Source organism: Hippocampus bargibanti, linkage group LG13, assembly GCF_051943395.1.
Source record: "Hippocampus bargibanti isolate YZ-2025 linkage group LG13, ASM5194339v1, whole genome shotgun sequence".
NCBI lineage: Eukaryota > Metazoa > Chordata > Actinopteri > Syngnathiformes > Syngnathidae > Hippocampus > Hippocampus bargibanti.
The window spans coordinates 2,371,945-2,384,724 of NC_142746.1; positions in this window are offsets into that span (position 1 = coordinate 2,371,945).

Here is a 12,780-nt window from a genome sequence, read left to right on the forward strand (position 1 = left end):
AGCGGTGCAAGACATGTATCATGACTGTAAGACAGTTGTGAGGGGTGCTGTCGACGATGTTAGACACAAATCTCCTTGGACCATGATGTTTGCAGATGACATTGTGATCTGTAGCGAGAACATGGAACAGGTGGCGGAGAATCTAGCGATGTGGAGGTATGCCCTGGAAAGGAGAGGAATGAAGATCATTCGCAGCAAGACGGAATATATGTGTGTGAATGAGAGGGACCCAAGAGTGATGCTACAGGGAGAATAGATAATGAAGGAGGAAGATTTTAAGTACTTGGGGTGAACCGTCCAGGGCAATGGAGAGTGTGGAAAAGAGGTGAAGAAGCGTCTTCAGGCAGGCTGGAACGGCTGGAGAAAAATGTCAGGTGTGATGTGTGATAGAAGGGTTTCAGCTGGGATGAAAGGAAAAATGTATAAGACGGTGGTGACACCAGCCATGTTTGGACTGAAGACAGTGCCACTGAAGAAAAGAGAGGAAGCAGAGTTGGAGGTAGCAGAGCTGAAGATGTTGAGGTTTTCTTTGGGAGTGACCAGGTTGGATAGGATTAGGAATGAGTACATTAGAGAGACAACTCATACTAGAGATTTTGGAGAGAAAGTCAGAGAGGCCAGACTGAGATAGTTTGGACATGTCCAGAGGAGAAAGAGTGACTATATCAGGAGAAGGATGCTGAGCTGCCAGGCAGGAGACCGAGAGGAAGGCTGAAGAGGAGGTTTATGGATGTTGTCACAGAGGACATGAAGGTAGCTGGTGTGAGAGAAAAGGATGCACAAAACCGGGTTAGAGGGAGGACACTGATTCGCCATGGCGACCCCTGAAGGGAAAAGCCGAAAGGACTTTCACCTTACATATGAACTGTCTGTCGTTTGTGAATAGTTGCTTTATGAAGAATCATGAAACACTGGACATGATGTTGTTCTGTGTGATTGTGCCAATGGATGGCCCTCACATGTGATTAGCCTTGATGTTGAGACTCAGAGATGGGAAGGTTGTGAATTTGGGACACATCGTCAGTAGTGAGTGCTCCAAAGAATCATTGGATGTTTCGGCATTTCATCACTAGACACCCTCATCGATGATGGTCAGCGACAGGTTGATCACGCCCGTGCTTGAGTCCCTTCCCCAATCATATGTTGAGAAGCTGGTGGGGGGGTCTTAGGTTGCTGATATATGAGCCCAACAAGGGTCCTTCCTCTTCATCCAGATGTATCTTTCTGCCGCTTCGGAGACTGATCTAACTGTGTGCCGCAGAGCCTGTCGATGAATACCCAGGTCTTATAGCAGTCTGATGGTGGAGGAAGCCACAAACCCTCAGCATCCAACTTCAATTGGATATACCTTGGCTTTCCATCCTTACTGTTGCACATCCACTGCGAGTTCTGTGTAGCACAGCTTCTTGCACTCATAGGCCTCTTCAACCGAGTTTTCCCACGGGACTGTGAGCTCTGTTATGTAGACAGCATTGAGTCAAGGGGACCAGTGCACCAAGTCTGGCCTTAGGGTGGTGGCTGCAATCTCCGCCGGGAACACCAATTGCTGTTCAATGTCAACCCGCATCTTCCAATCCCGGGCCCTGGATAGCTGTCCAATCTCTAGTTTGGCAGGAGGATGGTTGGGCTTTTTCTGTCCCTCTCGGATGAAAGTCAATGGTGCTGTGCTGGAAGTGGTGGCTCTCATGGGCAAGGAGTTGATGGTATGCCTCTTGCTCTCAAGGACAACTGCCAAACTCTTCAGGACCTGGTTGTGTCTCCAGGTGCAGCGGCCTTGTGTGAGACTGGTCTTACAACCGGTCGGGATGTGTTTGAGAGTTCCTGGAGTTGGACAGAGGTCACAGGTTGGAGCTTCGCCATACCATTGGTGGAGGTTTTTTTTTGGAGATGGGAGCACATCATTGATAGCTCTGATGATGAAGCTGATGTTGCTTGTCTCAATTTCCCAGAGATCCCTCCATCTGAGCTTTCTCTTCTCCAGGCATTCCCACCTCATCCATTGTCCCTGCTTGGCAAGAGAGACAGCCTTAGCAGTTCTTTCAGCTTCCTCTTGGGGGCGCACCTCTTCCATCACCATTTTCCTTCTTTCCGATGTTGAGGCCTTGCACCAAGATGGTTTGTAAGGCCAATGCCCTCTTCCTAGCTGGAGTGTCCCACAATGTCGCTGTGCCTTAGGGCTGATGTGGCCTGCTGTACTGCGATTGATGGCGTTCATTTCCGTCCAGTTGATAGGGTGGGTGCAGCTTGACTGACCTTCCGGTCTCTGGAGTCTGTATGGCTCATTTGAAGTCTCAATTTGGAGCACTTGTACTCTTTGGTGAGGCTTGTGATTGGAAGCTCAAGGACCCCTTAGCCATAGAGGCTGATGTTGGAGAGACAGCGTGGAACACCAAGCCATCTTTTCACATATCTAGTGATGGCTCGCTCCATCTTCACCACAGATGAGAGTGGGACCTCATCGACTGTGAGTGGCCACATTACCCTAGGGAGAAGTCCAAACTGCAGACACCAGATCTTGAGCTTCCCTGGCAGTGGAGTCTTGTTGATGTTTTCTAGACTATTGGTGATGCCCTGCTTTAGTTGCTGCACTTGATTTTTGTCTCTTAAGCTTGCATTGTACCACCTACCCAGACTTTTGACCGGTTCCTCAAACACATGAAGTCAGCTGAATTTCTTAAAGGAAATTAATGTTTGGAATACACACTTTTCGCCTTACACACACTTTCTGAGGGCCAATTAAGTTCGTAAACCAAGGTATCACTGTGGGCCGGATTCAGACTTTGAATAATCCACACAGTTTTACACCGGTTATGAGGTCAAGTTTTTCAGATTCTCATATTTACTCCAGTACAGTAGTGGCTTAAGTAAGTTAGCGTCGGCTAGTTAGCTTCGGCTAGTTAGCCTCAGCTAGTTAGCGTCAGATAGTTAGCTTTGGGTAGTGATCGTCGGATGGTTAGCGTCTGCTAGTTAGCGTCTGCTAGTTAGCGTACACTAGTCAGCTTCGCCTCGTTAGCGTCAAGTATTTCACCTTTTCGATTCTTTCATTGGTTTCCGCTCACAAGTGCGCCACCCCAAGACTCCTCTTTACCCTCTCCAGCCTCTTCTGTCAGAGAGCAGATCTGCCTGAATAATAATATCTTCCCCCTGGACCGCTGCTGCTCTTTAATTCATGAGCCACAGTGCCAGCCATGCAACTTCTCCCTGCCAGCGTGTGTGCGCCCGCGCGCAGCGTGTGTGTGTGCGTGTGCGCACATCGGCAAGTAAACCAGCCCAAAAAAAGTAGTGACAAAGTTTTTGGAAGATGAGTGAAAATTTAAATTTAAGGGCCCTGCAAGTGTGTTCAAAACAGTGTCACTCGCTTTCGAAAATGAATGAATAATAAATAAATAATAATAAATACAGAAAAAAATAAATAAACAGATAAATAAAGAAATAAATACATAGATAAATAGATACTTAGCTAAATATGTACACAAACAGATAAATAAATAGGTAGGTACAATAGCCATCTAGCCAGCTAGCCAACTGGCCATAGAGCTAACTAGCTAGATAGCTAACTAGCAATCATACATGTTAAGTTACAGAAATCGGGAGATTTTCGTTCTCGCGACTCTGTGGTGCGTGTTAAAATCATGTGAGCGTTATAAAAAGCGCAAATGGGAAGCAAATTAAACACAAAACCACTTTTGTTGTTTATACATTCAAATTTCCCCATTGTGGGGCGAATAAAGGTTTTTTGATTCTGATTTTCTGATTCTGAAGTAGTATAAAAATGTACAGTGATACCTCGGTTCTCGACCATAATCCGTTCCAGCGATTTGTTCGAACACCGAAACCATTTTTCCCATTACAAATAATGTAAATCGTTTTAATCCGTTCCAACACCCTGAATGTTTACCTTTTTAGTACAGTATTTTATACATTATTTTATGCATGAAATTGCACATTAAAATGCTGACCAACACATAAAAAGCAATGTATATCACAGAAAATATTCAGCAAAATGGCAAAGATACAAATAACATAAACATAAATGTAACCCAGGCTAATTGTACGTTCATATAGAAAGGAATTATGAATAGGATTTTTTACCTTTGTGGTGGTCAGCAGAAGGCGCAGGTGGACGGAGGAAGGAAATTTATTGTTTGAAAGCAGAGTCCCCTTCCATAAAAACTTCGGGGAGCTCTTCTGTCTGAGGGGTGTTCACACGTTCAAATATCTTTGCTACGGATGACTCGGCTACAGGCTGTTCTATTCTCTTAAAATATCTATCCAATGACACTTGCTCTCACTGCCATAGCCACATCACTAGATTTCACAGCCTCCTTATTCTTTAATATCGTACTGATCGTAGATTTCGCCATGCTGTATTCCCTACCAGGGGTGCTCAATACGTCGATCGTGATCGACCAATCGAGCTCCATGGTACTATGGGTAGAGCGCAAGACAAGGTGATGTGACATTGTCAGGAACTGACGCTTAACAAATGAAGTGGAGTTCTTTTGAAAAAAAGCTCGACGTCAGCCAATCAGTCATCCCTTTATTTGATTGATACACCGGAGAACCAATCAAATGACATCTCATTGAGAGACTCACTGCAAGCTCAAACAACACCCCTTCGTTGCAAAGTGAACAAGGATGTCGTTAGTTACATCCTAATTTTTCGCTCGGTTTTCCCCTTAAACGTAAGATCGAGTATAAAAAAGTGGAAGAGCTGGACCAAGTAAGAAGAAAAAACTTAGCACTTTCATACGGAATGAGAGGATGCCTTTTTTTCACGATGACATTTTCAAGTGCGGTTGTCGTGTCTGCCAGTTAGAGTGAACTCAGGTAATAGCATACAATTGACATAATTATGTTGTGTTGTGCAACATATGCGGTTATAAATCAACATAAATTGCAATAATCTTCACTATATTTCTCAATGAATATAATGAGTAGATCATTTCGACTTGGTCATTTCAAAAGTAGCTCCCTTGCTGAAAAAAGTGTGAGCACCCCTGCCCTAGCCAGATCAGACACTCGCACACCTTCTTCATATTTTGCTATTATTTCTTTCTTAAATGCAATAGTTGTACGCACTACTTTTCTTTTTTTCACTTGTAGCAGCACTTACTTTCTTTGGAGGCTTGATTAGAGGCTAAAACTCTTCGTACACCTATATTAAACGCGAGAGCAAAACGCAGCACGTCCGCAAGCGACAACAGTTGGTCACGAAGAAAGCGATACACCCGTACGCTCAGCATCCCACCCTCGCGTACGCACCCACGCGTCGTACCGGCGTTCGAACAACAATCGGAGTTCGAACGCCGGTACGACGCAAGAATTTCTCGAATATTTTGTTCGGACTCAGACTTGTTCGAACTGTGAGTCGTTCGAAAACCGAGGTTCCACTGTATTTTGTTTTTTACATACGTGTAGGATTACGCTGGCAGTGAGGAAGATGAAGAAAACAAAGGCAGAAGTGAAGACAAAATGGTGGAAGTTAAAAAAGGAAGAGTGTTGCATGACATTTAGGAAGGAGGTAATACAAGCACTGGGTGGGCAAGAGGTCCTTCCAGATGACTGGCAAACTACAGGTAACATAACCAGAGACAGGTCGGAAAGTACTTGGTGTATGTTGTGGAAGAAAGTTAGATAAGGAGACTTGGTGGAGGAATGGGGAAGTGCAGAAGTGTATACAGAGAAAGAGGTTAGCAAAGAAGAAGTGGGACACTGAGAGAACGGATGAGAGTAGACAGCAGTACAAGGAGATGATGCGCATGGTTAAAGTAAAGGTGGCAAAGGCCAAACAATAGGCCTATAATGACTTGTATGCTAGGCTATGCAAGGAAGGCGAGACTAATCTTTACAGGCTGGCGAGACGGAGAGACAAAGATGGTAAGGACCTGCAGCAGGTTAGGGTGATTAAGGATAGAGATGGCAGTGTATTAACAGGTGCCAGTAGTGTGATGGCAAGATGGAAAGAGTACTTTGAAGAATTGATGAATGAGGAAAATGAGAAGGAACAAAGTGTAGAAGATGTGACTGTTGTGGACCAAGACGTACCAAACATTAGCAAGGATGAAGTGAGGAGTGCACTGAAGAGGATGAAGGGGGGAAAGGCACTCAGGCCTGATGATTTACCAATCGAGGTATGGAAGTGTCTACAAAGCTGGCAGTGGTGTTCCTGACTGGGTTGTTCAACAAGATCTTCAATGGTGAGCAGATGCCTGAAGAATGGAGACGAAGTGTACTGGTGCCCATTTTTAAGAACAAGGGAGATGTGCAGAGTTGTACTAGCTACAGAGGAAAGAAGTCGATGAGCCATACAATGAAACTATGGGAAAGAGTAGTCGAAGCTAGACTAAGAGCAGAAGTGAACATGTGTGAGCAGCGGTATGGCTTCATGCCAAAAAAGAGTACGACAGATGCAGTGTTTGCTTAAAGGATGCTGATAGAGAAGTACAGAGAAGGTCATAAGAAATTGCATTGTGTCTTTGTAGGTCTCAAGAAAGCGTATGACATGATACCAAGAGAAGAGCTGTGGTATTGCATGCGGAAGTCTGGAGTGACAGAAAAGTATGTCAGAGCGGTGCAAGACATGTATCATGACTGTAAGACAGTTGTGAGGGGTGCTGTCGACGATGTTAGACACAAATCTCCTTGGACCATGATGTTTGCAGATGACATTGTGATCTGTAGCGAGAACATGGAACAGGTGGCGGAGAATCTAGCGATGTGGAGGTATGCCCTGGAAAGGAGAGGAATGAAGATCATTCGCAGCAAGACGGAATATATGTGTGTGAATGAGAGGGACCCAAGAGTGATGCTACAGGGAGAATAGATAATGAAGGAGGAAGATTTTAAGTACTTGGGGTGAACCGTCCAGGGCAATGGAGAGTGTGGAAAAGAGGTGAAGAAGCGTCTTCAGGCAGGCTGGAACGGCTGGAGAAAAATGTCAGGTGTGATGTGTGATAGAAGGGTTTCAGCTGGGATGAAAGGAAAAATGTATAAGACGGTGGTGACACCAGCCATGTTTGGACTGAAGACAGTGCCACTGAAGAAAAGAGAGGAAGCAGAGTTGGAGGTAGCAGAGCTGAAGATGTTGAGGTTTTCTTTGGGAGTGACCAGGTTGGATAGGATTAGGAATGAGTACATTAGAGAGACAACTCATACTAGAGATTTTGGAGAGAAAGTCAGAGAGGCCAGACTGAGATAGTTTGGACATGTCCAGAGGAGAAAGAGTGACTATATCAGGAGAAGGATGCTGAGCTGCCAGGCAGGAGACCGAGAGGAAGGCTGAAGAGGAGGTTTATGGATGTTGTCACAGAGGACATGAAGGTAGCTGGTGTGAGAGAAAAGGATGCACAAAACCGGGTTAGAGGGAGGACACTGATTCGCCATGGCGACCCCTGAAGGGAAAAGCCGAAAGGACTTTCACCTTACATATGAACTGTCTGTCGTTTGTGAATAGTTGCTTTATGAAGAATCATGAAACACTGGACATGATGTTGTTCTGTGTGATTGTGCCAATGGATGGCCCTCACATGTGATTAGCCTTGATGTTGAGACTCAGAGATGGGAAGGTTGTGAATTTGGGACACATCGTCAGTAGTGAGTGCTCCAAAGAATCATTGGATGTTTCGGCATTTCATCACTAGACACCCTCATCGATGATGGTCAGCGACAGGTTGATCACGCCCGTGCTTGAGTCCCTTCCCCAATCATATGTTGAGAAGCTGGTGGGGGGGTCTTAGGTTGCTGATATATGAGCCCAACAAGGGTCCTTCCTCTTCATCCAGATGTATCTTTCTGCCGCTTCGGAGACTGATCTAACTGTGTGCCGCAGAGCCTGTCGATGAATACCCAGGTCTTATAGCAGTCTGATGGTGGAGGAAGCCACAAACCCTCAGCATCCAACTTCAATTGGATATACCTTGGCTTTCCATCCTTACTGTTGCACATCCACTGCGAGTTCTGTGTAGCACAGCTTCTTGCACTCATAGGCCTCTTCAACCGAGTTTTCCCACGGGACTGTGAGCTCTGTTATGTAGACAGCATTGAGTCAAGGGGACCAGTGCACCAAGTCTGGCCTTAGGGTGGTGGCTGCAATCTCCGCCGGGAACACCAATTGCTGTTCAATGTCAACCCGCATCTTCCAATCCCGGGCCCTGGATAGCTGTCCAATCTCTAGTTTGGCAGGAGGATGGTTGGGCTTTTTCTGTCCCTCTCGGATGAAAGTCAATGGTGCTGTGCTGGAAGTGGTGGCTCTCATGGGCAAGGAGTTGATGGTATGCCTCTTGCTCTCAAGGACAACTGCCAAACTCTTCAGGACCTGGTTGTGTCTCCAGGTGCAGCGGCCTTGTGTGAGACTGGTCTTACAACCGGTCGGGATGTGTTTGAGAGTTCCTGGAGTTGGACAGAGGTCACAGGTTGGAGCTTCGCCATACCATTGGTGGAGGTTTTTTTTTGGAGATGGGAGCACATCATTGATAGCTCTGATGATGAAGCTGATGTTGCTTGTCTCAATTTCCCAGAGATCCCTCCATCTGAGCTTTCTCTTCTCCAGGCATTCCCACCTCATCCATTGTCCCTGCTTGGCAAGAGAGACAGCCTTAGCAGTTCTTTCAGCTTCCTCTTGGGGGCGCACCTCTTCCATCACCATTTTCCTTCTTTCCGATGTTGAGGCCTTGCACCAAGATGGTTTGTAAGGCCAATGCCCTCTTCCTAGCTGGAGTGTCCCACAATGTCGCTGTGCCTTAGGGCTGATGTGGCCTGCTGTACTGCGATTGATGGCGTTCATTTCCGTCCAGTTGATAGGGTGGGTGCAGCTTGACTGACCTTCCGGTCTCTGGAGTCTGTATGGCTCATTTGAAGTCTCAATTTGGAGCACTTGTACTCTTTGGTGAGGCTTGTGATTGGAAGCTCAAGGACCCCTTAGCCATAGAGGCTGATGTTGGAGAGACAGCGTGGAACACCAAGCCATCTTTTCACATATCTAGTGATGGCTCGCTCCATCTTCACCACAGATGAGAGTGGGACCTCATCGACTGTGAGTGGCCACATTACCCTAGGGAGAAGTCCAAACTGCAGACACCAGATCTTGAGCTTCCCTGGCAGTGGAGTCTTGTTGATGTTTTCTAGACTATTGGTGATGCCCTGCTTTAGTTGCTGCACTTGATTTTTGTCTCTTAAGCTTGCATTGTACCACCTACCCAGACTTTTGACCGGTTCCTCAAACACATGAAGTCAGCTGAAAAGGTTTCTTCAGCCGTCATCTGTACAGATGATGGCTGAAGAAACCTTTTTATCGAAGAACCATTCCTGTACGACTGAGAGCTTACACAGACGTATGAAGTCAGGTGTTGTGAATCATAGTTGCAGGTCTTCGAAGTAGACTTTTACTAAGGTAGTAATGGGTAATGGAACATGGAAGAAGTTGAAGGATTCCCAGAGAAGGTGATGAGGAATTGAGCCAAAAGCATTGGCCAGGTCGAGGAAGATGACATGAAGATCTCTCTTGTCATTCATTGCCGCTTGGATTTGGTGCCCGATGATACTGGTGTGCTCCAAGAAACCAGAGACCCCAGGGATGCCAGCCTTCTGTACAGATGTATCAACGTACTTGTTCTTCTCGAGGTAGGTGGAAAGTCTCCGTGCTAACACATTAAAGAAGATTTTCCCCTTAACGTTGAGAAGGCTAATTGGCCGGAATTGACTGATGTCTGCCGCATCCTTCTCCTTGGGAATTAGTACACCTCCGGCCCTTCGCCATGCCTTTGGTATTATCCCTTTCTGCCACACAATCCTCATGAGCCTCCAAAGATAGCGCAGAACATCTGGTGTGTTCTTGGAGAGCTTGTATGTAACTCCATTTAGCCCCAGGGCTGATGCTGATCTTGCACGCCGTACTGTATTGTCCACTTCCTTCCATTTTGGAGGCCCAGTCTCAAGGTTGAATTCTAGCTAGTTTCAAAGTCAAAGTCAGCTTTATTGTCAAATATGCTAATATGCATGACATACAGCACAGATGAAATTAATGTCCACTCGGACCCAGCGTGCAAAACAATCAAAGCACTTTTAACGTGGCTAAAAAGACAATACATGTAATTTCTGTATGTAAAGTGAGGTCGTGTCGTCTGGAAAGTGAGGCAGTGACGTATGTAAAGTGAGGTAGTGACATATGTAAAGTGAGGAAGTGACGTATATAAAGTGACGTAATGTAGTAATGCAAAAACAAACAACAAGAAAGGGTTGAAGTGAGGTCTTGCAGAAAAAAATGAGAAAGAACAAAAAAAAATTGAGTTCAAGATGATCGTACAGCATGTAGCGTGTACTCAGAGTTCGGTGAGTGTGGCAGTGGGAAGGGGCAGGCTGGGCAGGGCTGGGAGGGAGTTGAGTCTCCGGACTGCCTGGTGGCAGAAACTGTCCTTGAGCCTGCTGGTCTTGGCTCGGAGACTCTGCAGTCTCCTACCCGATGGCAGCAGGCTGAAGAGGCTGTGGGAGGGGTGTGTGGGATCGCCAGCGATCCTGATGGCTCTGCGGGTGAGGCGGGTGTTGTAGATGTCCTGAAGGGGGGGTGGGGGGAGACACCGATGATCTTCTCAGCTGTCCTCACGATGCGCTGCAGAGTCTTACGGCAGGACACGGTGCAGGCGCCGTACCACACAGTGATACAGCTGGTCAGGATGCTCTCGATGGTACCGCGGTAGAAGGAGGTCGTGATGGGGGTCGGGGCCCCAACTCTTTTGAGCTTGCGGAGGAAGTACAGGCGCTGGTGGGATCTCTTGGCCATTGATGCCGTGTTGTGGCTCCAGGATAGGTCTTCGGATATGTGCACTCCCAGGAACTTGGTGCTGCTCATTCTCTCCACTGCAGCACCGTCGATGGTTAGTGGATGCGTGATGGTGCTGGAAGTGTTGTCGCCAACTCTGACTGCCTGTGGTCTCCCCGTCAGGAAGTCCAGCAGCCAGTTGCACAGGGAGGTGCTGATCCCCAGTTTGCTCAGTTTATCCGTGAGCTGTTGGGGGATGATTGTGTTGAATGCTGAGCTGAAGTCGATGAACAGCATTCTGACGTAGGAGTCTCTGGTGTCCTGGTGGGTGAGCGCTGTGTGGAGAGCAGTGGAGATGGCATCATCGGTCGAGCGGTTGGGCCGATATGCAAACTGGAAGGGGTCATGGTTGGGGGGAGGGCAGCCTTGATGTGGTTCGTAACTAGCCGCTCGAAGCACTTCATGAGGATGGGAGTGAGTGCGACCGGGCGGTAGGCAGGTGGGGGACGACTTCTTAGGGACCGGGATAATGGTGGTGGCTTTGAAGCACGTGGGCACAACAGCCTGGCTCAGAGAGGTGTTGAAGATGTCCGTGAAGACATCTGTGAGCTCCACAGCGCAGTCTCTCAGAACACGGCCAGGAATGCCGTCGGGACCCGGGGCTTTTCGTGCGTTGGTCCCTCTGAGGAATCGCCTCACGCTGTCCTGGGACAGTGTCAGCACCTGTTCGCCGGGAGGTGGTGGGGTCTTCTGTGCTGGAGTGCTGTTGTCTGCCTCGAAGCGGGCGAAGAAGTTGTTCAGCTGGTTCAGCAGTGTGGTGGAGTTCTCGCAGGTCTGTAGAGAGGGCTTGTAGTCTGTGATGGTCTGTATCCCATGCCACAGGTTCCTGGTGTCTCTGAAGTGGTTGGCGATCCTCCTGGAGAGCTGTCTCTTGGCCATCCTGATGCCACGTGACAGGTTGGCCCTGGCTGTCCTCAGGCCCAGCTCATCGCCAGCTTTGTAGGCAGCGTTCCGAGCCCTAAGGAGCCTGTGGACTTCACCCGTCAGCCATGGCTTCTGGTTGGCCAGGATGGTGACAGATCTGGTGACAGTCACGTCATCCATGCACTTCCTCATGTAGGAGGTAACAGAGTCTGTGTACTCTTGGAGGTCAGTGGTGTTGTTGTAGGTGGCCGCTTGTCTGAACATGTTCCAGTCAGTGTTGGAGAAGCAGTCTTTGAGTGCCTCTGACGACCCATCAGGCCACACCCTTATCTGCTTCTTGACTGGTTTGACGACTTTGACAAGTGGCCTGTATGCGGGCATTAACATGATAACATGAGGGGGGTAGGCTTTGTAGGCTCCTTTGTGTGTGGTGAAAACATTGTCCAGAATATTGTTACCTCTAGTCGGAAAGTTAATGTGTCCATGGAGTTGTGGAAAAACGCTTTTCGGGTTGGCATGGTTGAAATCGCGAGCCAGGATAAGGAAAGCATCTGGGTGGGCTGTCTGTTGCTCGCTGATGTGCTGGTGCGCTCCTGTTGTTAATTGAGCTCGGGGGGATGTAAACTGCTACCAGCAGTATGGCACTAAATTCCCTCGGCAGGTAGAATGGCCGACATTTTATCCCCATAAGCTCCATCAGTGGTGAACAGTGTTTGCATACCACAACAGCGTTGCGGCACAGGCCCCGCCGCGAGTCTCCCCCCCCCCCCTCGACGAGCGCCCGGAAGCTAGTTAGCTGGGGTAGCTGGATGGCACTGTCCGGTATGCTGTCGGTCAGCCATGTTTCCACAAACACAAGGGCACAACACTCACCCACGGTCTTGGAAGTTGAGCGGAGAAGTCTGATGTAGTCCATTTTATTGTCCAGCGAGCGCACGTTAGCCAGCGTGATGGTAGTAATGGACGGCCGGTGGGGGCTAGCCGCGAGCCTAATGCGGATACCTCCACGCTTTCCCCTCTTCTGTTTCCTCATACAGCGCTTGTGGCACCTCCACTCTGGGTTGGGTGCAGGAGTGGGGGTCGGTGGAAGAGTGGGGGAC